Source organism: Aquarana catesbeiana, linkage group LG03, assembly GCF_042186555.1.
Source record: "Aquarana catesbeiana isolate 2022-GZ linkage group LG03, ASM4218655v1, whole genome shotgun sequence".
Taxonomy (NCBI): domain Eukaryota; kingdom Metazoa; phylum Chordata; class Amphibia; order Anura; family Ranidae; genus Aquarana; species Aquarana catesbeiana.
This window is the reverse complement of record NC_133326.1, coordinates 547,379,062-547,405,667: the sequence shown is the minus strand read 5'-3', so window position 1 is coordinate 547,405,667 and position 26,606 is coordinate 547,379,062. Positions and strand designations below refer to the sequence as shown.

Sequence of the window (26,606 nt, the reverse complement as noted above, 5' to 3'; positions counted from 1 at the left end):
GTGTACTGTGTACACCACCAGAAAAGTAGTAGCAACTGCACTATGGGTTCACGATATTGTGTACACCACCAGAAGTCTAATAGCAACTATGGGTGCACTGTATGTAATGTGTACACCACCAGAAAAGCAGTAGCAACTGCACTATGGGTGCATGGTACTGTGTACACCAACAGAAGTGTAATAACAACTATGGGTGCTCGGTATTGTGTACACCACTAGAAGTCTAATAGCAACTATAGGTACACTGTATGTATTGTGTACACCACCAGAAAAGTAGTAGCAACTGCACTAGGGGTGCATGGTACTGTGTACTGTGTACACAGCCTGAAGTATATTAGAAAGAGTACACCAGGAACGGCCTGCAGTGTGATATAGCTAAACTGTATGCAGTGGATATATATATATATATCTATATATATATATATAGATCTATATATCTATAGATCTATATATATATATAGATCTATAGATATATAGATATATATCTATATATATATAGATATATATCTATATATATAGATATATATATCTATCTATATATATATATATCTATATATACTGTATATATATATATATATATATATATATATATATATATATATATATATAGATATATATCTATATATCTATATATATATATATATATATAGATATATAGATATATATCTATATATATCTATATAGATATACACAAGACTATCTGTATATATATATTAAATACACTGCAACTAACTGAATCACCTGCCAGAAGTATATTAGAAAATTAGAAACAGAAAAATTAGAAAAGTATATTAGAAAGAGTACACCAGGAACGGCCTGCAGTGAGATATAGCTAAACTGTATGCAGTGGAGATATATATATATATATATATATATATATATATATATATATATATATATATATATATATTTTCATATATACATACATATACATATATATATATATATATATATATATATATATATATATATATATATATATATATATATATATATATATATAAAATACACTGAAGCTAACTGAATAACCTGCCTGCCTGCTCAATCTAAATGATACTCTCTCTCCGTCCACGCCGGCAATGACACACTACACAAGGCCGACGTGCAGGCGGCCTTAAATAGTGTGGGGCGTGGACTTAGTCCCCCTGAGCCATGATTGGCAAAAGGCACCCTGCCTTTGGCCAATTGTGGCTCTCTTAGCTGAGGGCGCTGTGATTGGCCAAAGCATGCAGGTCATGGTGCATTCTCTGGCCAATCATCATACAGCAATGCACTGCGCTCCAGTGCATTATGGGCCGTTACGCGCCGCTCGAATTTGGCGCAAACGGCCCATAATTTTTGGTTTTCGATGAACGGGCAAACAGCCAATGTTCCAGTCGAACTCATGTTCGACCCGAACAGAAAGCTCATCCCTAATTGTAATTAGTGTGTGTGTAAAAGGTCAATACGTTTCTGGACTCCTGACAGACCCTTGCATCTGTCATCCAGTGCTGCACTGACGTTTCTGGATTCTAAGTCATGGGGAAAGCAAAAGAATTGTCAAAGGATCTGCTGGAAAAGGTGGGTGAACTGTATAAAACAGGAAAGGGATATAAAAAGATATCCAAGGAATTGAGAATGCCAATCAGCAGTGTTCAAACTCTAATCAAGAAGTGGAAAATGAGGGGTTCTGTTGAAACCAAACCACGGTCAGGTAGACCAACTAAAATTTCAGCCACAACTGCCAGGAAAATTGTTCGGGATGCAAAGAAAAACCCACAAATAACTTCAGGTGAAATACAGGACTCTCTAAAAACATGTTGTGTGGCTGTTTCAAGTTGCACAATAAGGAGGCATTTGGAGCGATGAGACCAAAATTGAGCTTTTTTGGCCACAATCATAAAGGTTACATTTGGAGAGGAGTCAACAAGGCCTTTGATGAAAGGCACACCATTCTTACTGTGAAACATGGAGGTGGATCGCTGATGTTTTGGGGATGTGTGAGCTACAAAGGCACAGGAAATTTGGTCAAAATTGATGGCAAGATAAATGCAGTATTTCATCAAAAAATACTGGAGGAACATTTGCATTCATCAGCCAGGAAGCTGCGCATGGGACGTACATGGACATTCCAACATGACAATAATCCAAAACACAAGGCCAAGTCGACCTATCATTGGCTACAGCAGAATAAGGTTCTGGAGTGGCCATCTCAGTCTCCTGATATCATTGAGCCACTCTGGGGAGATCTCAAACGTGCAGTTCATGCAAGACAGCCCAAGAATTTACAGGAAGTGGAGGCTTTTTGCCAAGAGGAATGGGCAGCTTTACCATCTAAGAAGATAAAGAGCCTCATCCACAAATAACACAAAAAAGACCTCAAGCTGTCATTGATGTTAAAAGGGGACAATACACGGTATTAAGAACTGGGGTATGTAAATTTTTGATCAAGGGCATTTGGGTAGTTTCTGTTGCCATTATGATTTAAAAAGAGTAAACACAGTTGATTGATAATAAATTACATCAGCCAAACACTAACCATGAGTGAAAGAAAAGTTTTTTGTTATCATTCATATTCTCTGAAAAATGGCCAAGAAATCATAAATTCTGCCAGGGTATGTAAACTTATGAGCACAACTGTATATACCAACTCCTAACTCTGTATACCAACACCTCCCTGTATAATCCCCCTCCTACCTCTGTATACCAACATATCCCTGTATATACACCGTCATACCTCTGTATACCAACATCTCCCTGTATATACACCCCCTACCTCTTTATACCAAAATCTTCCTGTTTATACACCCCCTCCTACCTCTGTATACCAACACCTCCCTGTATATACCCCCTCCTACCACTGCCACCCAATTCTACCTCTGTATACCATCCCACTTACATCTATAAACTCCCATATACCTCTGTATACTACCCACATACCTACCTCTATATAAAGGAAACCTGTACTGAAGAAGTACAAACTAAATGTCTATATCATTTTTATTGTATAAAATATAGACACAGGAATATGTTTTTTCCTTTTATACTTCCATACACATTTAGGCCGGCTTCACACTTTTACGACAAATGCTCCGAAAAGGGGAGCACATAATAATAATAAATACATTTTTTATAGTGCCCTTCTCATCAAAGCATCTCAAAGTGCTACAGGTTAAAAACAAAAAAGAAAAATGAGCAGTTTATACGATGAAACAAACATTCCACAGGTGCGGGGCAGCTGCACAAAAGGCCCTGTCTCCCATTGTCCTGAGTCTAGTTATGGGTATATGAAGAAGGTTTGAGTGAATGGAGCGGAGGGGACGTGTTGTGTTTTGTGGTTTGAAAAGTTCTTTGAGGTAGGGGTGGGGGCATGTCCATGGATACATTGGTGTGTGAGGAGGGAAACCTTGTACTCAATCCTGGTAGAGACAGGAAGCCAGTGGAGTGAGTGAAGAATGGGGGTAATGTGCTCATGTTTCCGCACTCTCATCAGGATCCTTGCTGCAGAGTTTTGGATGTACTGAAGCCTCTGCAGACTCTTTCTAGGAATCCCAATGAGAAGTGCGTTATTGTAGTCCAGGCTGGAGGAGACAAAAGCATGACGTGTATAAAGCAATGGTTCCCTATGAGAGCTGTCTTAACTGGTCCTACACGACTTTGAAAATGCTCCCTGCACTACTTTGGTCTGACTTTGATCCTACTTCAGCCCATTGAATATCATTGAAGTCCAATCAAATTCAGATCATCATCTTAACTGATATTATCTTTGGCATGCGACTTGTGCTCTGAGGATCTTGGAGGGGAACCCCACACCAGAATAAAATTAAAAAAACAAAGTAGGGTCTTCCCCCCCAATTCCATACCAGGCCCTTTGGTGGGGGGGGGACGGACGAGCGAGCACCCCCTTACCCCTCCTGGACCATACCAGGCCACATGCCCTCAAGTTGATGGGGGAAAGGGCCTCTTTCTGACAAACCTGGGTGGTGGTTGTCAGGGTCTGCGGGAGGGGGGCTTATTGAAATCTGGAAGCCCCCTTTAACAAGGCGGCCCCCAGATTCCCACCCCCCACCCTATGTGAATGAGTATGGGGTACAGTGTACCCCTACCCATTCACCTAAAAAAGTGTCAAATAAATAAAACCAGCACTTTTGACAAAGTCCATTATTAAAGCAGCTCCAGCGTCTTCATTCTGTGGTTCTTCTTGCTGCGCTGATGTCTTCTTCCTCTGCCAGTTCTTCTTCGGGTTCTTTGTCTCTCTGCTGTCTTCTCCCTCTGCCAGTTCTTTCTCCGATCTTCTCTCAACGCTAGCTCCGGATGTAAATGTAAGCTGCGGCGTGTGCCATTACTTATATAGCCATGGGGCGTGGCCATTCTGTGAGGTCATCTGGAGACTCCACCCCTTGTGATGTCACCGCCCCATCATGCCCCGGACTCAAAGGGCCTGGTATGTGTAGGGATCAAAGTCGAATCCCCTTCATTGAAGTCGGATGGAAGTTGGGCATGAAGTTGCAGGGCAAAGTCGGATCCACAGTCGTACAACTGTCGCATCATACCAGTGTGAACCCGGCCTTATACCATACTTCAATCTTTCCACACTCTCACATTTGGCTAAGTTCCTGGCAGCACTAGAGTCATCAGTTCAAATCCCAACCACAGCACTACCTGCCTGGAGTCTGCATGTTCTCCCTGAGCCTGTGAGGGTTTCCTCCGGGTACTCATTTCCTCCCACACTCCAAAGACATGCTGGTAGGTTAATTGGCTCCTAGATTATAAGCTCAGGGCAGGTAAGGGCAGGAACTGATGTGAATGTAAATATATATGTAAAGCGCTCTAGATATTGATGGTGCTAAATAAGTACCTGTAATAAATAAATAAAATATAGATCTCCTCTCTCACACACATCTTCTCTATAATCAGTTCTCTTCACTTATATATACCGTGTATTATATACACTCACACCTGATACATATATATCTATATACCTCCTTACATCCACACATCCATACCTCCACATACTGTATATGCCTATGTACAATGCCAGCAAGTCACCTCTATATTGTTCTTTATAATCATCTGACTGCCATCTTATTTCTGTCTGTGTATATGCATACCTCCCAACCACCCCTGATTCGCCGGGACCGTCCCGGACATTGATGTATGTCCCGGAGTCCAGGCAAATCAGGGTTGAGTCCCAGAATGGAGCCCAGTGCCGGAACAAGTTCGGTACTGGGTTTCAGGGACTCGCCTAGCAGGGGCGCACTAGCGCAGGACCAGTCACAACCCGCCCGCGGCTTGTGTGGTGTGTCCAGGTCCCACACGCTACAAGGAAAGCTTTCAACAACAACCGACATTTCTCTCCGCCGGCTGCATCTGACACAGAGCTGAGCGGAGCACACTGAACCCGCCCCCTCCTCCTGTGATATTTCCCAGAGGAGGCACACCATTCTGAGCAGCGCTGACCTGGAGTTTGCAGGGATGTACATAAGGGTGGAGGGTTAGGGGGGGTCCAAACAGCATGGAGTTTGCACAGGGCGGGTCACGGTGGATTATTTAAGGTCTTCTCTTGCCGATGTTCTGCCGAGAAAGTTCCCCCCGGCGGATAAGGACTCCCCTGTACTGCGCAGGAGCAGCGCTTGCGTAGTACGAGCCGCTGAAAATAGCCGAAGCTGAACAGCTGAAAGTCAGCTGTACACAGCACCTGTAACAGGGCCCCTCACTGGCTCGCTTTGCTCGCCATGCTTCGGGCACGGCCTCACTTCGCTCGTCATAGTTTTATTCAAACTCTATGTCCACTTGGATGGTGGGGCTTGAACCTGGATTCAGTGCGTAGGCGCTGTGTAGAGCTGACGATCAGCTGTTCAACTTCGGAGTCTTTCGGCGGCTCCGTAGTCGTTTGTACTGCGCAATTGCAGCGCATGCGCAGTACAGGGGTGGTCCTTATCCACAAGGGGTACTTTCTCGGCAAGACACCGGCCGTGACACTGCTACTGATATGTAGTCTGTCATGCAGGAGCTGCTGCTCAGTGCATCTTCTGGGACATGCAGGGATATCCAAGCTGTACAGGTACATCCTATTTTTTTTAGCCAGGCACAGAACTGCTTTTGTTGGGGCTTGTACATTAAAGCGGAGTTCTGCCAAATTGTATTTTTTTTTAAAGTCAGCAGCTACAAATACTGCAGTTGCTGACTTTTAAAATATGTACACTTACCTGTCCAGGACGCCCGCAATGTCGGCACCCGAAGCCAATCTGTCCCTCGGCTTTCGGCACCGCCATCTTCAGTAAAGGAATCAGGAATGAAGCCTTGCGGCTTCACAGCCTGGTTCCCTACTGCGCATGTGAGAGTCGCGCTGCGCGATCCCACTGGTCCCTGCTGTCTTCTGGGACCTGTGTGTCTCCCAGAAGACAGCAGGGGGGACGGAGGAGGCGCCGGTCATGGCGTAGATATTTGCGGATACTGTGGCTATCTATGCCCGGAAGTGGGAGCAAATCCCTGGATTAGACAGGTATCTGCTCTCCCCCCCCCCCCCACCTGAAAGGTGCCAAATGTGACACCGGAGGGGGGGGGGGGGTTCAGAAAAGTGGAAGTGCAATTTTTGGGTGGAACTCCGCTTTAAGGTCTTGTTTACACTCGCTTAGGCTTCAACATACATTAACAGCTAGTTTACACTTGCTTCAAAACAAGATTTCGGCGGGCTTTGTTAAAGCTCTCTGAACGCCAGTCAAAGCTCCTGTCACTAAATAAAATGGTTAGCTTACAGTCCTGTTTACACCTTGCTTTTGCTTTGCTTTGCTTCAGCTTTGCTTCAAAAACCATGTAGCTTTAGTTGTGCTTCAAGCTCTTCAAAGCCTCCATAGAAGTCTATGGCAAAGCTCGTCTGAAGCCCCACCAAAGCCCCATCGAAGTCCATTCAAAGCTTCACCGAAGCCTCATCGAAGCCCCATCGAAGCTCCACCAAAGCCCCATCGAAGCCTCATCGTAGCTCCACCAAAGCCTCATCGAAGCTCCACCAAAGCCTCATCAAAGCCTCATCGAAGCACCAAGCAAAAGCAAGGTGTAAACAGGACTGTAAGCTAACCATTTTATTTAGTGACAGGAGCTTTGACTAGTGTTCAGAGATCTTCAACAAAGCATGTCTGAAGCCATGTTTTGAAGCAACTAGCCCTAAAGGAGAAGTACAGCCAAAGCTTGCTTGACTGTACTTCTCCTATGGATCATAGGAGTGCAGTTCATTCTGCACTCCAGTGACCCGTTATCAGCAGACTGTTTTCCGCTGTTGGCTGACGTCACAGAGCCGGTCCAGGGATCCACCCAGGAGCCTGGACCATTAGCTGGTCTAGCCTCTTAGTGAGCCACTGAGAGCTTGAGCCGGCCTCTCCCGCCCCCTCCAGAGCCCATCGTTCCAGTGAGCATGGGGGGGGGGGGCAGAGCAGAGAGCTCTGAGAACAGAGCGATCAGCAGTCTTTGATCACTCAGTTCTCAGTGTTAGAGTTGGCAGAGGACCAATGCTGCATCCACCTAAGTATGGTTCCAAAAAAAAAAAAAAAACAAACATAGTAAAGCATTTGCACGTTCATGTTCTCTCTCTCTCTCTCTCTCTCTCTCTCTCTATGGACCATATTGGTCCAAATGAGCTTTGCACTTTAATAACAGATGTGCCTGCTGACGCTCTATAAACTGTTTCATCTACATACAGTATACAGCACTGTGTTTCTGATAGTGGGATGGAGATTTCCCATCTCAGAACAAGATCAAGTCAGACTGAGAGCTGTTCAACCATTCATAGGAAGCTTTGTATTTTATAAATGAATACAAGGCTTTCTCTGATTGGCTGAGGTGGAGATCAAGACATCATTCAAAAAATACAAAGCTTCCAGTGAATGGTTGAGCAGCTCTCAGTCCGACTTATTTTCTGGATATTTTGGTGCATTGAGTTGGCTCTATAAAATGCCTTAGGGCCCATTTAAATGTTTGCATTCTGTGCATTATGCACCACTGGACCATGCTCTCTGTGTGTCATGTACTCCTAAACTCAGTACTGACTACAGCCCTTAGTGTGTTACATACACCTTATCCTTGGACACATTGCATTACACACCCTGGACCCATGTTCATTGTCTCAACAGTTGCTGGTTGCTATGCAGTCCCTGACTTTTAATAAAGTTCTTCTTTAAATTAGACTTAGGCAAAGCAATCAAAGCATATTTTATAGGTACAAGGACACCTGTTTTTTGTTAAACCACATCCCATAAGCCCCTCCCACTGTTTATAGTTTGACCACGCCCACATTTTATCACCATGCACTTATTGCGCCGTGGGTCTTTTCCTTCCACCAGTGTCCCTCATTCTGAAGTTCAAAAGTTGGGAGGTATGCTATATGTAATCTCTGTATACAGCAGTTTCATTGTATATAATACAGGAGCTTCTCAGTTTATGTGCTCCTGGAAATTCCTGTATCGTTCACATTAACCTGTACAGTATATGCAAGCCCAAAATCATTTTTCAGCATGTCTGGCATTGTCTCACTGTATACAGTTTTCTCCAACAAAAATTGTTTTGTGACTGTGTTGTAAAGTGTCTCACCTGGAGATCCTGCCAGTAACAGCACTTCTTGTTGCAGACTGACAACCCTAAGCATACTGATTCACAATTAGAAGCAGCATTGTCAGCCTGTCATGTGAGCTCCCTCTGTTGGCCATTGCGTAGAATATCAGATCTACCAGATTATGATATGCTTCCTATATTGGTTACACACAGGGAGCTATTCTTTATAATGATCAATATTCCAATGTAAACAGGGAGATATTCTATATATTCCCTATACACAGGGAGATCTTTGGTATAATAATAAACATTTTGTATACACAGGGAGATATTCTATATAATGATATATTTTCTATACAGAGGGAGATCTTCTGTATAATGATATATATTCTCTATAAACAGGAAGATATTCTGTATAGTGGTATATATTCTCTATAAACAGGGAGAAATTCTGTACAATGAAAAACTGTATATTCTCTATGAAGAGGAAGATATTCTGTATAGTGATGAATATTTGCTATAAAGAGGGAGATATTCTGTATAAATATATATATTCTCTATACACAATGAGATCTTCTGTATAGTGATGAATATATTATCCTCTATACATAGAGAGATTTTCTGTATAATGATATATATTATCTATACACAGGGAGATATTGTATATAATGATGTTCTCTATAGAAAGGGAGATATTCTGTATAATGATGGATATTCTCTATAAATAGGAACTTGGAAGATATTTTGTAAAATTATATACTGTATATTCTATATACACAGAGAGATTTGCTGTATAATGATGGATATTCTCTACAAAGAGGGACTCAGTAGAAATTCTGTATACTAATATACATTCTGTATACAGAGGGAGATCTACTGTATAATGATGATGAATAATCTCTATACACAGTGAAATATTCTGTATAATGATGGATATTTGCCATAAAGAGGGAGATATTTTGTATAATGATATATATTTATACAGAGGAAGATATTCTATATAATGATGGATATTCTCTATACACTGGGAGATCTTCTTATAAAGATATACAGTTCATATAAAAGTTTACACACCCCTGTTAAAATGTCAGGTTTCTTTAATGAAAAAAAAAAAATAAGATGAAGAAAAAACATTTCCTTTAATGTGACCTATAAACTGTACAACTCAGTTCAAAAACAAACTGAAATCTTTTAGGTGGAGGGAAGTAAAAATAAAAAAAACTAAAATAATATGGTTGCATATGTGTGCACACCCTTAAACGAATACTTTGTTGAAGCACCTTTTGATTTTATTACAGCACTCAGTCTTTTTGGGTATGAGTCTGTCAGTATTGCACATCTTGACTTGGCAATATTTGCCCACTCTTCTTTGCAAAAACACTCAAAATCTGTCAGATTGCGAAGGCATCTCCTGTGCACAGCCCTCTTCAGATCACCCCACAGATTTTCAATCATATTCAGGTCTGGGCTCTGGCTGGGCCATTCCAAAACCTTAATCTTCTTCTGGTGAAGATATTCCTTTGTTGATTTGGATGTATGCTTTGGGTCATTGTCATGCTGAAAGGTGAAGTTCCTATTCATGTTCAGCTTTCTAGCAGAAGCCTGAAGGTTTTGTGCCAATATTGACTGGTATTTGGAACTGTTCATAATTCCCTCTACCTTGACTAAGGTTGACCTTGACATGATGCTGCCACCAACATGCTTCACTGTGGGTATGGTGTTCTTTTGGTGATATGCAGTGTTGTTTTTGCGCCAAACATATCTTTTGGAATTATGGCCAAAAAGTTCACCCTTGGTTTCATCAGACCATAACACATTTTCCCACATGCTTTTGGGAGACTTTAGATGTGTTTTTCCAAAATTTAGCTGGGCTTGGATGTTTTTCTTCATAAGAAAAGGCTTCCATCTTGCCACTCTACCCCATAGCCCAGACATATGAAGAATACGGTAGATTGTTGTCACATTTACCACACAGCCAGTACTTCCCAGATATTCCTGCAGCCCTTTCAATGTTGCTGTAGGCCTCTTGGCAGTCTCCATGACCAGTTTTCTTCTCGTCTTTTTCATCAATTTTGGAGGGACGTCCAGTTCTTGGTAATGTCACTGTTGTGCCATATTTTCTCCACTTGATGATGACTGTCTTCACTGTGTTCCATTGTATATCTAATGCCTTGGTAATTCTTATGTACCCTTCTCCTGACTGATACCTTTTAACAATGAGATTCCTCTGATGCTTTGGAAGCTCTCTGCGCGGACCATGGCTTTTGCTGTGGGATGCGACTAAGAAAATGTCAGGAAAGACCTAATAGAACAGCTGAACTTTATTTGGGGTTAATCAGAGGCACTTTAAATGATGGCAAGTGTGAACTGACTCCTATTTTACATGCGTTTGAATGTGATTGCTTAATTCTGAACACGGCTACATCCCCAGTTATAAGAGGGTGTGCACACTTATGCAACCACATTATTTTATTTTTTATTTTTACTCCCCCCCTCAAAAGATTTCTGTTTGTTTTCAACTGAGTTGTACAGTTTATTGGCCACATTAAAGGTGGAAAAAGTTCTGAATTGATTTATCATTGTCTAATTTTTTACATCACAGAAACCTGAGATTTTAACAGGGGTGTGTAGACTTTTTATATCTATTGTATATTCTCTATAACAGGTAGATATTCTGTATAATGATATATATTATCTATACTGTACACAGGGAGATCTACTGTCAAATATTAAATATTCTCTATAAAACGAGGGATATTCTGTATAATGGTATAAATTCTCTATACACAGTAGTTCATTCAAAGGTGACTCAGTGTCAGAGGACGTTGTGTCCCTTTAACAGGACACGCCCCGTCAACCGGTAGGACCCCGCCTACTGCAAAACAGACCAACCCACAGCGGTCAGCTTTGCTTTCCAAGCCTCGTTCTGACCTCAGGCTCCGCTCACACGTTTTTGATCTTGCCCTCCATTGGCACCGCCTATGTCGTGTGATGCCTTGTCTGATTGGCCTGCTCCTTAACCCTCCGGCGGTAATGGGCGTGGTTTTTGAGCTCCAGCGGTCGCCCTCGCACGTCGCCGCTGATAGCTCCGCCCCCCATCATGGCTGCGGCTCCTGTGTAGAGCGGAGCCGGGACAGGAGGGACCGCTCAGCCCGAGCTGCGGCCACAGGTGAGCGGGGCGGGGGCCCGGGGTCTGTCCCTGGGTGGAGGAAATGGGGTATGGTATTCCTCCAAGAGAGCCGTCTGTATTCTGTCACCCCGCTTCCAAAGTGACATCTGTCCCTCTGTAGAACAACTGCCCCGGGGAGGACACACCCACCTCATTAACATATTGCTGCACCCTGTAAAATCTGCCCCCTAGAGGAGGCAAAGGACATTGCAAGGAGTCCAATTCCTCCTTCCCCAGAGAGCACTTACCTCTTGTATAGCAATGACCACCTATCTTTATCCCTGCAAGAGCAATAATCTGTCCTATAGAGATGATTAGCTACCCACCTCCTCACCCCCAGGGTACTCAATTCTCCTGTACTTGACCCACCCCAACCAGAGTACTCTCCTTGTTCAGGGGACTGGGAGCACCTACCCCTCCACCCCCAGAGTACTCGCCTCTTCTACATAATGGACTACCTAACTCTTACCTCTCCTATACATGGGACCACCTAACCCTCACCTCTCCTATACATGGGACCTCCTAACCCTCACCTCTCCTACATAATGGACCTCCTAACCCTCACCTCTCCTACATAATGGACCTCCTAACCCTCACCTCTCCTACATAATGGACCTCCTAACCCTCACCTCTCCTACATAATGGACCTCCTAACCCTCACCTCTCCTACATGATGGACCACCTAACCCTCACCTCTCCTACATGATGGACCACCTAACCCTCACCTCTCCTACATGATGGACCTCCTAACCCTCACCTCTCCTACATGATGGACCTCCTAACCCTCACCTCTCCTACATGATGGACCTCCTAACCCTCACCTCTCCTACATGATGGACCTCCTAACCCTCACCTCTCCTACATGATGGACCTCCTAACCCTCACCTCTCCTACATGATGGACCTCCTAACCCTCACCTCTCCTACATGATGGACCTCCTAACCCTCACCTCTCCTACATGATGGACCTCCTAACCCTCACCTCTCCTACATGATGGACCTCCTAACCCTCACCTCTCCTACATGATGGACCTCCTAACCCTCACCTCTCCTACATGATGGACCTCCTAACCCTCACCTCTCCTACATGATGGACCTCCTAACCCTCACCTCTCCTACATGATGGACCTCCTAACCCTCACCTCTCCTACATGATGGACCTCCTAACCCTCACCTCTCCTACATGATGGACCTCCTAACCCTCACCTCTCCTACATAATGGACCTCCTAACCCTCACCTCTCCTACATAATGGACCTCCTAACCCTCACCTCTCCTACATAATGGACCTCCTAACCCTCACCTCTCCTACATAATGGACCTCCTAACCCTCACCTCTCCTACATAATGGACCTCCTAACCCTCACCTCTCCTACATGATGGACCACCTGAGCGCCGGTTCACACTACCGCGACTTGGGATCCGACTTGTCAGACCTCAAGTCGCCCCAAGTCGCTTGACATCTGAAAGTCCATGTAAGTGAATGAGAGCCGTCTATATGTACGCTACTGAAGTCGCTCTGACTTCAGAAAAGGTCCCTGTACTACTTCAAGGCGACTTGTAGGCGACTTGTACCCATTGCTTTCAATGTAAGTCGCCTACAAGTCGGATCGTGATCTATACTGAAGCGACTTCACAGGAAGAGAAGATGTTTTTTTCAAGCAAACCCCTCCCTCCCCCAGAGCGGATTGTAGTTTGATTGGCCACTGGAAAGTCGCCTGTCCTGGAGGCGACTTGAAGTCGCCTTGTAAGTCGCCCCAAGTCGCCCCAAGTCGCGCTGTGGTGTCGCCCTCGGGTCGCGTCCAGGTCGCCTCGCAAAGTCGCGGCCAGAGTCGTGTTGCCCCTGTGTGAACCGGCGGTAACCCTCACCTCTCCTACATGATGGACCTCCTAACCCTCACCTCTCCTACATGATGGACCTCCTAACCCTCACCTCTCCTACAATTATTTTTATTTCAGGTACTTCTATAGCGCTGTCAATTTACGCAGTGCTTTACATTTTCATTGTACATTCACATCAGTCCCTACCCTCAAGGAGCTTACAATCTAAGGTCCCTAACTCACATTCATACATACTAGGGACATTTTAGACCAGATAATGGACCTCCTAACCCTCACCTCTCCTATACATGGGACCACCTAACCCTCACCTCTCCTACATAATGGACCTCCTAACCCTCACCTCTCCTACATAAAGGACCTCCTAACCCTCACCTCTCCTACATAAAGGACCTCCTAACCCTCACCTCTCCTACATGATGGACCTCCTAACCCTCACCTCTCCTACATGATGGACCTCCTAACCCTCACCTCTCCTACATGATGGACCACCTAACCCTCACCTCTCCTACATGACGGACCACCTAACCCTCACCTCTCCTACATGACGGACCACCTAACCCTCACCTCTCCTACATGACGGACCACCTAACCCTCACCTCTCCTACATGACGGACCACCTAACCCTCACCTCTCCTACATGACGGACCACCTAACCCTCACCTCTCCTACATGAGGGACCACCTAACCCTCACCTCTCCTACATGAGGGACCACCTAACCCTCACCTCTCCTACATGACGGACCACCTAACCCTCACCTCTCCTACATGACGGACCACCTAACCCTCACCTCTCCTACATGACGGACCACCTAACCCTCACCTCTCCTACATGACGGACCACCTAACCCTCACCTCTCCTACATGACGGACCACCTAACCCTCACCTCTCCTACATGACGGACCACCTAACCCTCACCTCTCCTACATGACGGACCACCTAACCCTCACCTCTCCTACATGACGGACCACCTAACCCTCACCTCTCCTACATGACGGACCACCTAACCCTCACCTCTCCTACATGACGGACCACCTAACCCTCACCTCTCCTACATGACGGACCACCTAACCCTCACCTCTCCTACATGACGGACCACCTAACCCTCACCTCTCCTACATGACGGACCACCTAACCCTCACCTCTCCTACATGACGGACCACCTAACCCTCACCTCTCCTACATGACGGACCACCTAACCCTCACCTCTCCTACATGACGGACCACCTAACCCTCACCTCTCCTACATGACGGACCACCTAACCCTCACCTCTCCTACATGATGGACCACCTAACTCTCACCTCTCCTACATGATGGACCACCTAACCCTCACCTCTCCTACATGATGGACCACCTAACCCTCACCTCTCCTACATGACGGACCACCTAACCCTCACCTCTCCTACATGACGGACCACCTAACCCTCACCTCTCCTACATGACGGACCACCTAACCCTCACCTCTCCTACATGACGGACCACCTAACCCTCACCTCTCCTACATGACGGACCACCTAACCCTCACCTCTCCTACATGACGGACCACCTAACCCTCACCTCTCCTACATGACGGACCACCTAACCCTCACCTCTCCTACATGACGGACCACCTAACCCTCACCTCTCCTACATGACGGACCACCTAACCCTCACCTCTCCTACATGACGGACCACCTAACCCTCACCTCTCCTACATGACGGACCACCTAACCCTCACCTCTCCTACATGACGGACCACCTAACCCTCACCTCTCCTACATGACGGACCACCTAACCCTCACCTCTCCTACATGACGGACCACCTAACCCTCACCTCTCCTACATGACGGACCACCTAACCCTCACCTCTCCTACATGACGGACCACCTAACCCTCACCTCTCCTACATGACGGACCACCTAACCCTCACCTCTCCTACATGACGGACCACCTAACCCTCACCTCTCCTACATGACGGACCACCTAACCCTCACCTCTCCTACATGACGGACCACCTAACCCTCACCTCTCCTACATGACGGACCACCTAACCCTCACCTCTCCTACATGACGGACCACCTAACCCTCACCTCTCCTACATGACGGACCACCTAACCCTCACCTCTCCTACATGACGGACCACCTAACCCTCACCTCTCCTACATGATGGACCACCTAACCCTCACCTCTCCTACATGATGGACCACCTAACCCTCACCTCTCCTACATGATGGACCACCTAACCCTCACCTCTCCTACATGATGGACCACCTAACCCTCACCTCTCCTACATGATGGACCACCTAACTCTCACCTCTCCTACATGATGGACCACCTAACCCTCACCTCTCCTACATGATGGACCACCTAACCCTCACCTCTCCTACATGATGGACCACCTAACCCTCACCTCTCCTACATGATGGACCACCTAACCCTCACCTCTCCTACATGATGGACCACCTAACCCTCACCTCTCCTACATGATGGACCACCTAACCCTCACCTCTCCTACATGATGGACCACCTAACCCTCACCTCTCCTACATGATGGACTACCTAATCCTCACCTCTCCTATACATGGGACTACCAAACCCCTCCAGTGTGCTTACTACTCCTATACCTACCTATCCACCTCCAAATACTAACCTTTTTTTCACTTCTCAAAATAAAAAGGGGGGCAACCTAACCCCTCCTTCCCCGGTACTCACTACTCCTTTACAGGGGACTACCTACCCCATATCTGTTCCATCCATATGAAATAATGTGTACACTTACCTGCTACTAGAGGTTCTGTGCCATTTGTTTTCTTCCTGTCCTGTTTATTCCCCTGTGGAAAGAACCAGAATATGTAACCCAATATACTGCTACCACCCAACATCTGCCCCCTAGTGGAGGTACAATCCACTTACCCCTCTTCCCATATAATAAAACTGACCAGACCTATAGTACTCTGGTAGTGTCTGCCCCCTAGTGGAGGTACAAACCACTTACCCCTTTCCCCACATAATAAAACTTACCGGACCTATTATTATTATACAGAATTTATATAGTGCCGGCAGTTTGTGCAGCGCTTTACAACAGTAGGGAAAACCATACAATTTAATACAGGAGGAATCAGAGAGCCCTGCTCGTTAGAGCTTACAATCTAGGAGGGTCAAGTGATATGAAAGAGTAATAACTGTGGGGGATGAGCTGATGAAGTAAATAAAAGAACAGTTGTTAGGTGGAGGCAGGGTAGGCTTCTCCGAAGAGATATAGTACTCTGGTAGTGTCTGCCCCCTAATGGAGGTACAAACCACTTACCCCTCTTCCCATATAATAAAACTGACCGGATCTATAGTACTCTGGTAGTGTCTGCCCCCTAGTGGAAAGATTGAGGGAACAGTGTCATCCTACCCCCTCTAACAAAGGCTGCCCTACAGGAGGGACACTTTGATCTCCAGTAGTGATCTACCCCCAGCCTTGCCCTTGGGTGGAGGTTCAGGGCAATGGTCCTCTGTCTACGCCCATCTCTCCTGCCATAACCCGTTTCAATGTAAAATCTGCCCCCTACTGTAGGGAAAGCACATTTTCAGTAAGGCCTGATGGTGGATCCAGTCACCTCTCTAATGGTGTCCCTGTGCTCCTAGGCTCCATTTCATCCAGCAGGGATAGTGGGAACCCCTCAGTGTACACAGCAGGTATGCAGAGCTGGGAACTCGGCATAGAGATGGTGGGAACCCTCACAATGGGCACAGCAGCTGTGCCGAGATCTCGCCAATAGAATCTGGCAGATAAGAGACTTGTAGGGGATCAAACCCTCCAGAATCCATCAGACACTGAAGTATTACTTTGAGGTGTACAGTCCCTTTTTAAACCTGTCTGTATCTCCTGTCATTCTGTACATGCCATGTCCCCTCCCCCTCCATATACATTGCTGTCAGTCTGCTGGTGTCCCTGAGCTGATAATAAATATCTCTCCTGCACAGTGATCTGCCATGTGTTGTAGTGCAGAGCAGTCATTGCTCTGTGTTATCAGCCTGGCCTGTAATGTCAGAAGGAGCGAAGGTTAATTAAAGGGAGATTACTGCTTTGTCATGCTTCATCCACTCCCTAATTGCTGCTCTCATACAGATTCAGTGTGTGTGCTTTATATATACTGTGTACACACACTATGCTTTTATATAAATGTTATTTCTTTGACTTGTTACAACATTGCAATTGGCAAAAACAGAGCTTCTGTTAGACAAGAGAATGGCCAATAATCATGGGGACATGGACAGAGCCGTTTCACTGTCTGCACAGCCTGAGCCAGACCTAGAGAGTGGGGAGATAGTAAAGTAGGTGTAAATCCAATCCTTGAAATCTCATATAATCCCTTACAGGTTCATGTCAAAAGTCATCTGTAGCTTTCATTAAACTAATCCCTGGTGATCCTTCCATGAATGCCTTAGTTCAGGCACTTCCTGTTTTAGGGTGACACCTGTCTTCCAATTGTGCTGCTGCGTTGTCGCCCTGTCACAAGTGCCCCTGGTGGAGACAAGTGGCTGTGCAGACACACATTGGAAGTTGGTAGCAAGGATGTACAGCTGATACTGGAAGGAGCACCATGTAGACAGGAAGTGGCTGCAAATTGCTGAAGGAGATCAGCAGCAATATAAACATGGCAGTTGTTATGATGCACCGAATAAACAAAATGTAATTAATTTCTGCTTTTCAACTGAAGAACCCTGTACTTTAGATCTGTATACCATTCAGGCCTCTAGCATGCTGAGGAACAGAGGTGAGTAGACAATGGGGTTTATTTACTAAAGGCAAATCCACTTGGGAGTGCAGTCGCTGTAGATCTGAGGGGGACATGCAAGGAAAATAAAAATCTGCATTTTTGCTTGTACATGATTGGATGATAGAAATCAGCAGAGCTTCCCCTCATTTCAGATCTACAACGACTGCACCTCCCAAGTGCAATTGTAGTACACAGTGGATTTGCCTTTAGTAAATAAACCCCACTGTCCTGACAATCCATGTTCCCGGATAAAAGGAAGGATTGATGGGAGTTGTAGTCCTGACTGTCGGGGTCTGCATTGTACAGTAACCAAGTAATGTGTTTGGTGTCCTGATAATAGTAGTGTTTTCTTTCATGGAAAGTTTTTCCATTTAGCCCAGAGTTCAGGTTTGAATTCTCCCAGTTTAAATTGGGATTTCTGACGGTGAACTGGTGGCTGGAGAGTAATGGCTGTATTTTTAGCATTACAATAGCTCATGGCTGGACCGATTGCAGATCACAGGTAGCCAGACTGGAAAAAGTACAGCTGTTGTTAGACTATTGCCAGTCAATTCCACATCAGTCTGATCGCCTCCTTTATCCTGTACTTATCAGTCCACCACTACGAGCCATGCGTTCTTTTCTGAAGATTGGTAATGTGCTTCTGGAGCAATCATCGAGGGTTTAGAGTACCGAAAAAATGAAGAGAGATAAAACATTTAGTATCATCCTTGAATACATTTTATAGCACACAAAGTGATAAAAGGGAACTCTTCACTTTTTACACATGAAAGGCTAAGGCTGGGTTCACACTGAAGGACGGAGCGGCTCACAGCAGGAGACCAGTGCGATCCTGTTCTCTGTTTTCGCCTGAATTTGGACCTGAAATGGAGCCAAAGACCCACAGGACCCCTGTGTGATCCGTTTAGCAGCCGCTCCAGAGATGTGTGAACCGGCCCCATAGAGAAACTCTCACAATCTCATGTCATGCGAATTAGATGCAGAGAAATCCACATCCAATTCGCACTAGTGTGACATTGCTTACTCACTGTACTGTGTCTATAGAGAAGTAGCATTGTCACCCTAGGCTGCTTTCCTAAATTGGACTACAGAACACCTCCCTCTCTCCTCATCTCCTTACTGTAACACCTAAAGCAACAGAAGGCATACTGTTTTAATACCATGATATGAGTATTAGGAAAATCATCAAGTTTTTAAATACAGTTTATTACTTTTCTGCTTTCTTTGTGCAAAGTCAGGTTTCTGAACTAACATTTACAGAGAAAGCATACTCCTTTTTTTGATTGTGCCCAATGACCATGGATATGTCCAGTTGGATACAGAAAACATTCATAGATTTATTCTCAACAATCTATTTATTGTTAAAGCTTTTGTAACCCTAAAAAAAAAAAATCTCTGCCTGTCAGTTCCATGTGTGCGAGCCGTGTCCTCCCCTCCGCCCCCCCTTCCCGCTGCTGCCATACTATGTACAATAATTTTCTCTACTAACTAGAATCCCCTCTGTTATATCAGGTTAAATCGCTCACTGCCTTTTTTTTTTTTTTTTTAAATGATGTGGCGCAATACCTTATGAAAGACCACCGATGAGCGGTCACGTGACCGCCTGAGGTTCTCCTCCTGTGACCTCAGAGGGAACCTCAGCCCCTCCTTCTGCAGTCCTCGGAACGGGGCAGGACAGCGCCGGGACATCAGCTGACTGCACAGCGGCGCTTCAAAATAAGGTATTGCGCCGCATCATTTTTAGAAAACAAAGGCAGTGAGTGATTTAAAGAAAAGAGAAACAGGGGCGCACCAGCCTTTGTGCATTATCTTTTAAAACATTTATTGAATACAAATAGTAAAAAGAAACAGCTCACAAGCAATTGGTAGAGGAGGCACAACATGAAAGTGCACCGACAAACAGCATGCGACTTAGGATGAGCGATACCTTCCAGGGATCGTGGAGAAACGCACAGGCATCACAATCAGCTAACGCATTTCGAAGGGAACGTCCATTCTTCATCAGAGCTATGCCGTGAACCCTCCTTCAGCAGTCCCCATTTATAAGTGCCTGAGTGTCAGTAAAACAAGGATGGGATATGGGGCTCCTCCCCCTCAAAAGATCCCTCCCTCCTGTGCCCTCCAATCATACGGGCAACACTCCAATTTGTATACAGAGAATTGGATCGTGGCTTGCAGTGCACACAGAATGCAGAGACGACAAATAACATAAAATGTATCAAACATACCAGATATAGACCATAGTGAACAGTACTAGCCCTGGTAAGTGGGAACCTCCCACTTAGAAATCACCAGTTCCCACTTACCAGGGCTAGTACTGTTCACTATGGTCTATATCTGGTATGTTTGATACATTTTATGTTATTTGTCGTCTCTGCATTCTGTGTGCACTGCAAGCCACGATCCAATTCTCTGTATACAAATTGGAGTGTTGCCCGTATGATTGGAGGGCACAGGAGGGAGGGATCTTTTGAGGGGGAGGAGCCCCATATCCCATCCTTGTTTTACTGACACTCAGGCACTTATAAATGGGGACTGCTGAAGGAGGGTTTACGGCATAGCTCTGATGAAGAAGGGACGTTCCCTTCGAAACGCGTTAGCTGATTGTGATGCCTGTGCGTTCCTCCACGATCCCTGGAAGGTATCGCTCATCCTAAGTCGCATGCTGTTTGTCGGTGCACTTTCATGTTGTGCCTCCTCTACCAATTGCTTGTGAGTTGTTTCTTTTTACTATTTGTATTCAATAAATGTTTTAAAAGATAATGCACAAGGCTGGTGCGCCCCTGTTTCTCTTTTCTTTTGGTCTCTACTAGGATTCCCCATCCTTGAGGGCAGCAAGGCCTGTGTTGACGTACTAGCTATGTGGTGATCCACCTGTGCGCAGGAGTCGTTTTTTCTGTTTTGCTACTTTACTGCAGTGAGTGATTTAACCTGATATAACATAAGTATTCTAATTGGTAGAGAAAGTGACTTTACAACCACTTTAAAGTAGAACTAAAGGCAAAACTTTTATTTGTTATGGACAGCATAGCGGAGGATTATAATGCCCTGTCAAGATTTTGTTGACCCATTGGGGGGGAATTCCCTTCACTTCCTGTCTCATAGCTAAAACAGGAAGTGAGAGGATCCCTGGTTGTCACCAGAACCAGTGTCCCAATTGGAAGATTTTACCTTCTATTTTTATTCTGGGACAATGCAAAATTTTGGATTTTCTTTCATTTTTAATGACGGTAAACTGGACAAATAGAGAGGGTGAATCTCCTTAACAGGGGCACAGGCAGCACTAAAAACCTGGTAGAGGTTCTAATCCCTCTCCACTATATCCAAAAAAAATAATAATAATGTTTTGCCTTTTAGTTATACTTTAAACTGGCCATACACTAGAAGAATTTGCTCCAAAAAGTTACATTTTTGGAAGCTTTGTTCACTTTTCTATGGTATGGTTAATGGGGTAAAACTGACATTTGTTTTAGACCGTAGTGAAGAGGAAAATTCAAAGGGACAGAATGGAAAATTCTTCTTGAACACATTACTAGCAGCAATCTTCTCCTGTATATCATGGGTTATACGATCATGAAAAGTAAATAGATGGAATATGCTTACCAACAGAAGTGGGTTCGGATGCCGGTGAGACCGAACCAAACAGGCTCTGAGATCCTCAGTGGACGGTGGTTGGTCCTGGAAACCCCAGATCTCAAGGGGGATCTATCTTCTATGGTCCACGTCACGGCTGTCGGTTCCAAAGGCCCGAGGGGGAATTCTACACCACAAACAGGTCTCCAAAGCGTGGATGGTTCCCAAAAAGATAGATAGGACACCAATAGTGCAGATCAAATGACGTATTTTATTGGATATAACCAATAATAGACAATAAAATACATCGTTTGATCTGCACTATTGACCAACCATCGTCCACTGAGGATATCAGAGCCTGTTTGGTTCGGTGTCACCGGCATCCGAACCCACTTCTGTTGGTAAGCGTATTCCATCTATTTACTTTTCATGATCGTATAACCCATGATATACAGGAGAAGATTTCTACATCAGTCCAACATTTACACTTAACCTATGTTTGGGACTCTCTTGTATCAGATTCATAGCCATACATTGGGACTTTACTACATCCCGTCCAATACTCAAACCTTTGGACTATGTTTCATGCTTTTCAGTTATGTGTATACTGGTAATGATCACCATTTCTGACGTGTTTTTTACCATCTGCCATCATTATTAGCGCTGCATTTCACTTTTATTTCTGTTTACAATATTGGTCATATTTTATGTAGCTGCTTTTTGTATTGGGTCAGCGCAGTGTTATTTACATTTTCTTTGAGACATTTCTAGCAGCACATGTTGTTCTCCTTCAGGAAATTCCATACTTCTCAAAATCCAATGTTAAATGAAAGCGAAACGGAGGTAGTTTTGAATGGCATTCGTCAAGTCCCTGTTGGCATTATCGAACGTACTGATGAGGTTTTTTGTATGAACGTTTGTAAGAAAATGTCCTAGTGTATGACCAGCTATATTTTAAGAAGAGCCTGTCTGGTTTTCAAAGGAGGTGTTTTGTGTTGTGGAATTTAAGACTGCTATGTAAGCTTATTGTCACAGGGTTCCATGTGTCTACAGTTCTCTGTAGTTCCTTCAGAATTCTTTATTTCCAGTGAAAGGAATTTGATAAGTAACAAACGTTCTTTTTCATTGTGCTGTCCCGATATGTAGCAAATAAGGCAAACCCAGCGATACAACCGCATTTGAATTGGTTTCCTTTCTCCAGTTTTCCGTGTCTCAGATGCTCAGTGTAATAGGCAGGCGTGGCGGGTGAAATGGGGCCCTATTATTCTAAGCTAATCCCCTGCTGCTCTTTTTCTGCAGACAGAAGCTAAATTCACTGTCCAGTTTGATTTAAAACATTTTCTGCTCGGCCTGTTTGCTTTCTATACCCAGTGCTGTTACTTTTGCAGAACCGCTCCCATTCCAGACACAAAGGTTAACTTCCACCAATCCTGTTTCTTGGTAGTCGGGGAACCGTATGACTACAGATTGCTTTCCCTTCTCTAGTATGGCTGGGGGTGCCTTGTAGTAACTGTTGCTGAGCTTGCACGGTTGATGGTTACTGCAAGAAGGGACTGTAAGGCTTTTAAGGTGAATTCCAGCCACAAAAGAAAAATCATATTAAAATAAATCCTCAATAGCCAGATAGGATGTATATTTACTTTGTGTTCATTTTTATGCCTTTGTGAGGCCAGATATTACCTTATGAAAGTAGCAGTGACATCACCACAGTGCTGTACATAGTCTGTGCAGAGAGCAGAGCTGTAGGAGGGGCCCAGCAGGCTACACCCACTACAGGCCACCTGCAGAAACTACAGGAAGGGGCGGAGACAAAACCAGTCACCCTGCACAAGGAGAGAGCAGCAGTGACCGGTCTTTATTACAGGAAGTTCTTGAACAGATCTGGAAGAAATACACAAAGCACGCCAAGATTTCAGTAAGAAAACGCAAGAAGGTATCTAGACAATATTTTCTTATCCAGGAATTCAGCTTTAAGGTGACCTGCCCTGTAGCGCCGTTCGCTCCCTCCTGCCCTGTAGCGCCGTTCGCTCCCTCCTGCCCTGTAGCGCCGTTCGCTCCCTCCTGCCCTGTAGCGACGTTCGCTCCCTCCTGCCCTGTAGCGACGTTCGCTCCCTCCTGCCCTGTAGCGCCGTTCGCTCCCTCCTGCCCTGTAGCGCCGTTCGCTCCCTCCTGCCCTGTAGCGCCGTTCGCTCCCTCCTGCCCTGTAGCGCCGTTCGCTCCCTCCTGCCCTGTAGCGCCGTTCGCTCCCTCCTGCCCTGTAGCGCCGTTCGCTCCCTCCTGCCCTGTAGCGCCGTTCGCTCCCTCCTGCCCTGTAGCGCCGTTCGCTCCCTCCTGCCCTGTAGCGCCGTTCGCTCCCTCCTGCCCTGTAGCGCCGTTCGCTCCCTCCTGCCCTGTAGCGCCGTTCGCTCCCTCCTGCCCTGTAGCGCCGTTCGCTCCCTCCTGCCCTGTAGCGCCGTTCGCTCCCTCCTGCCCTGTAGCGCCGTTCGCTCCCTCCTGCCCTGTAGCGCCGTTCGCTCCCTCCTGCCCTGTAGCGCCGTTCGCTCCCTCCTGCCCTGTAGCGCCGTTCGCTCCCTCCTGCCCTGTAGCGCCGTTCGCTCCCTCCTGCCCTGTAGCGTCGTTCGCTCCCTCCTGCCCTGTAGCGCCGTTCGCTCCCTCCTGCCCTGTAGCGCCGTTCGCTCCCTCCTGCCCTGTAGCGCCGTTCGCTCCCTCCTGCCCTGTAGCGCCGTTCGCTCCCTCCTGCCCTGTAGCGCCGTTCGCTCCCTCCTGCCCTGTAGCGCCGTTCGCTCCCTCCTGCCCTGTAGCGCCGTTCGCTCCCTCCTGCCCTGTAGCGCCGTTCGCTCCCTCCTGCCCTGTAGCGCCGTTCGCTCCCTCCTGCCCTGTAGCGCCGTTCGCTCCCTCCTGCCCTGTAGCGCCGTTCGCTCCCTCCTGCCCTGTAGCGCCGTTCGCTCCCTCCTGCCCTGTAGCGCCGTTCGCTCCCTCCTGCCCTGTAGCGCCGTTCGCTCCCTCCTGCCCTGTAGCGCCGTTCGCTCCCTCCTGCCCTGTAGCGCCGTTCGCTCCCTCCTGCCCTGTAGCGCCGTTCGCTCCCTCCTGCCCTGTAGCGCCGTTCGCTCCCCCCTGCCCTGTAGCGCCGTTCGCTCCCCCCCCTCTTGCCCTGTAGCGCCGTTCGCTCCCCCCCCTCTTGCCCTGTAGCGCCGTTCGCTCCCCCCCCTCTTGCCCTGTAGCGCCGTTCGCTCCCCCCCCTCTTGCCCTGTAGCGCCGTTCGCTCCCCCCCCTCTTGCCCTGTAGCGCCGTTCGCTCCCCCCCCTCTTGCCCTGTAGCGCCGTTCGCGCCCCCCCCTCTTGCCCTGTAGCGCCGTTCGCGCCCCCCCCTCTTGCCCTGTAGCGCCGTTCGCGCCCCCCCCTCTTGCCCTGTAGCGCCGTTCGCCCCCCCCCTCTTGCCCTGTAGCGCCGTTCGCCCCCCCCTCTTGCCCTGTAGCGCCGTTCGCTCCCCCCCCCCTCCTGCCCTGTAGCGCCGTTCGTTCCCCCCCCCCTCCTGCCCTTTCAGATATGGAAATAAATGGTAAAAGAATGACTTAACTACTTATTGTACCTCTACACAGGAATCCACTACTGTGGGCTTGTTCCAGAGCCAATCTCTGTGTTCCGTTGAGCTTACGCATGACTCAGTCCAGGCAAAGGAGTTAAATGCATAAGTTTCAGAATTGAATAAAGCTGAGAATATACAGCATTACACAGCGTATTCTCTCTATTGTCACTTATCCATGGCACTGCAATTCAACACAGCATCATGGGAGATCAGTTCAATACTTAGAGCATAATAAAATAATCATATTGATTGCTGCCTAGTACAGACAATTTGTGGTTGCGCTGTATTTTCTTGTGCTTTTTTTTTCTTTTGTTTTGCTATTGGCTGCTGTAAAGGGGGAAAAAAACAAATGCTTATTCTTACAACTGTAAACCTTGTAAATGTAAGGACAGGATGGTAAAGCAATGTACATGCTCTGGTAAGCTGTATGTAACCATAGCATATGGAAGGTGCAGCACTTTTTGGTCTGTAGTATGTGTCACTGCAACTTCCAATCTGATTTGGATCTACCCTCATGTAGCACAAGGGCCTGCTAGATTGGATAGACTAGGTGGGGTTGATCTTCTAATACTGGAGAGTGAACACCATGCAGAGCTGCACCAGATTTTACAATTGGCTTCTATGATGTACAGTATGTAAACACTGAGCGCTAATCTGCATGCTTACCCCCTAAGCATAAATTCCTTCTCCTTCTAGTACAACCCCCCCCCCCCCCCCTAAACTCTGCCCTTCCAGCACGTATCTTTGCCCCCCCCCCAAAAAAAAATTCACACCTCCTAGCACAAATCCCAGAAATCACAACTTTTAGCAACTCCCCCCCCCCCCCCCCCCCCCCCCCCCCCCAAAAAAAAAAATCCCTCCTAGAACAATACTTACCCCCTGATACCACCCCATGTTTCCTCTTCCTCCCCTGATGCTCCTTGTGGCATCCGTCCACTTCAGACGATACCACAGTGCCCAGGGCAGCCGTCCCTCCTGGCCACCCCTTGTCCTGGCACTGCTCTTAATATCTGATGTAAGAGGGAGTGGGGTGTTCTGGACATCTAGCCTTACAGATACAACCAGTCATTTGAGGACAACCATAATGTTGATGCGGCCCACAACGAAATTGAGTTTGACACCCCTGTCATACACGCAAGCAATTACACAATGACAGGAAGAATCAGCGC

At 46.3% G+C, this 26,606-nt stretch overlaps 1 protein-coding gene across 1 annotated transcript in view; it reads left to right on the top strand.

Annotated features, from left to right (window-relative positions):
* The first annotated feature begins 11,537 nt into the window (after positions 1-11,537).
* Positions 11,538-26,606, top strand: part of BCL2L13 (BCL2 like 13) — a 75,941-nt gene continuing 60,872 nt past the window's right edge. The window contains exon 1 of the mRNA XM_073621562.1: positions 11,538-11,692. The gene's annotated coding sequence lies outside the window, so the exon portion shown is untranslated. The remainder of the gene's footprint in view (positions 11,693-26,606) is intronic.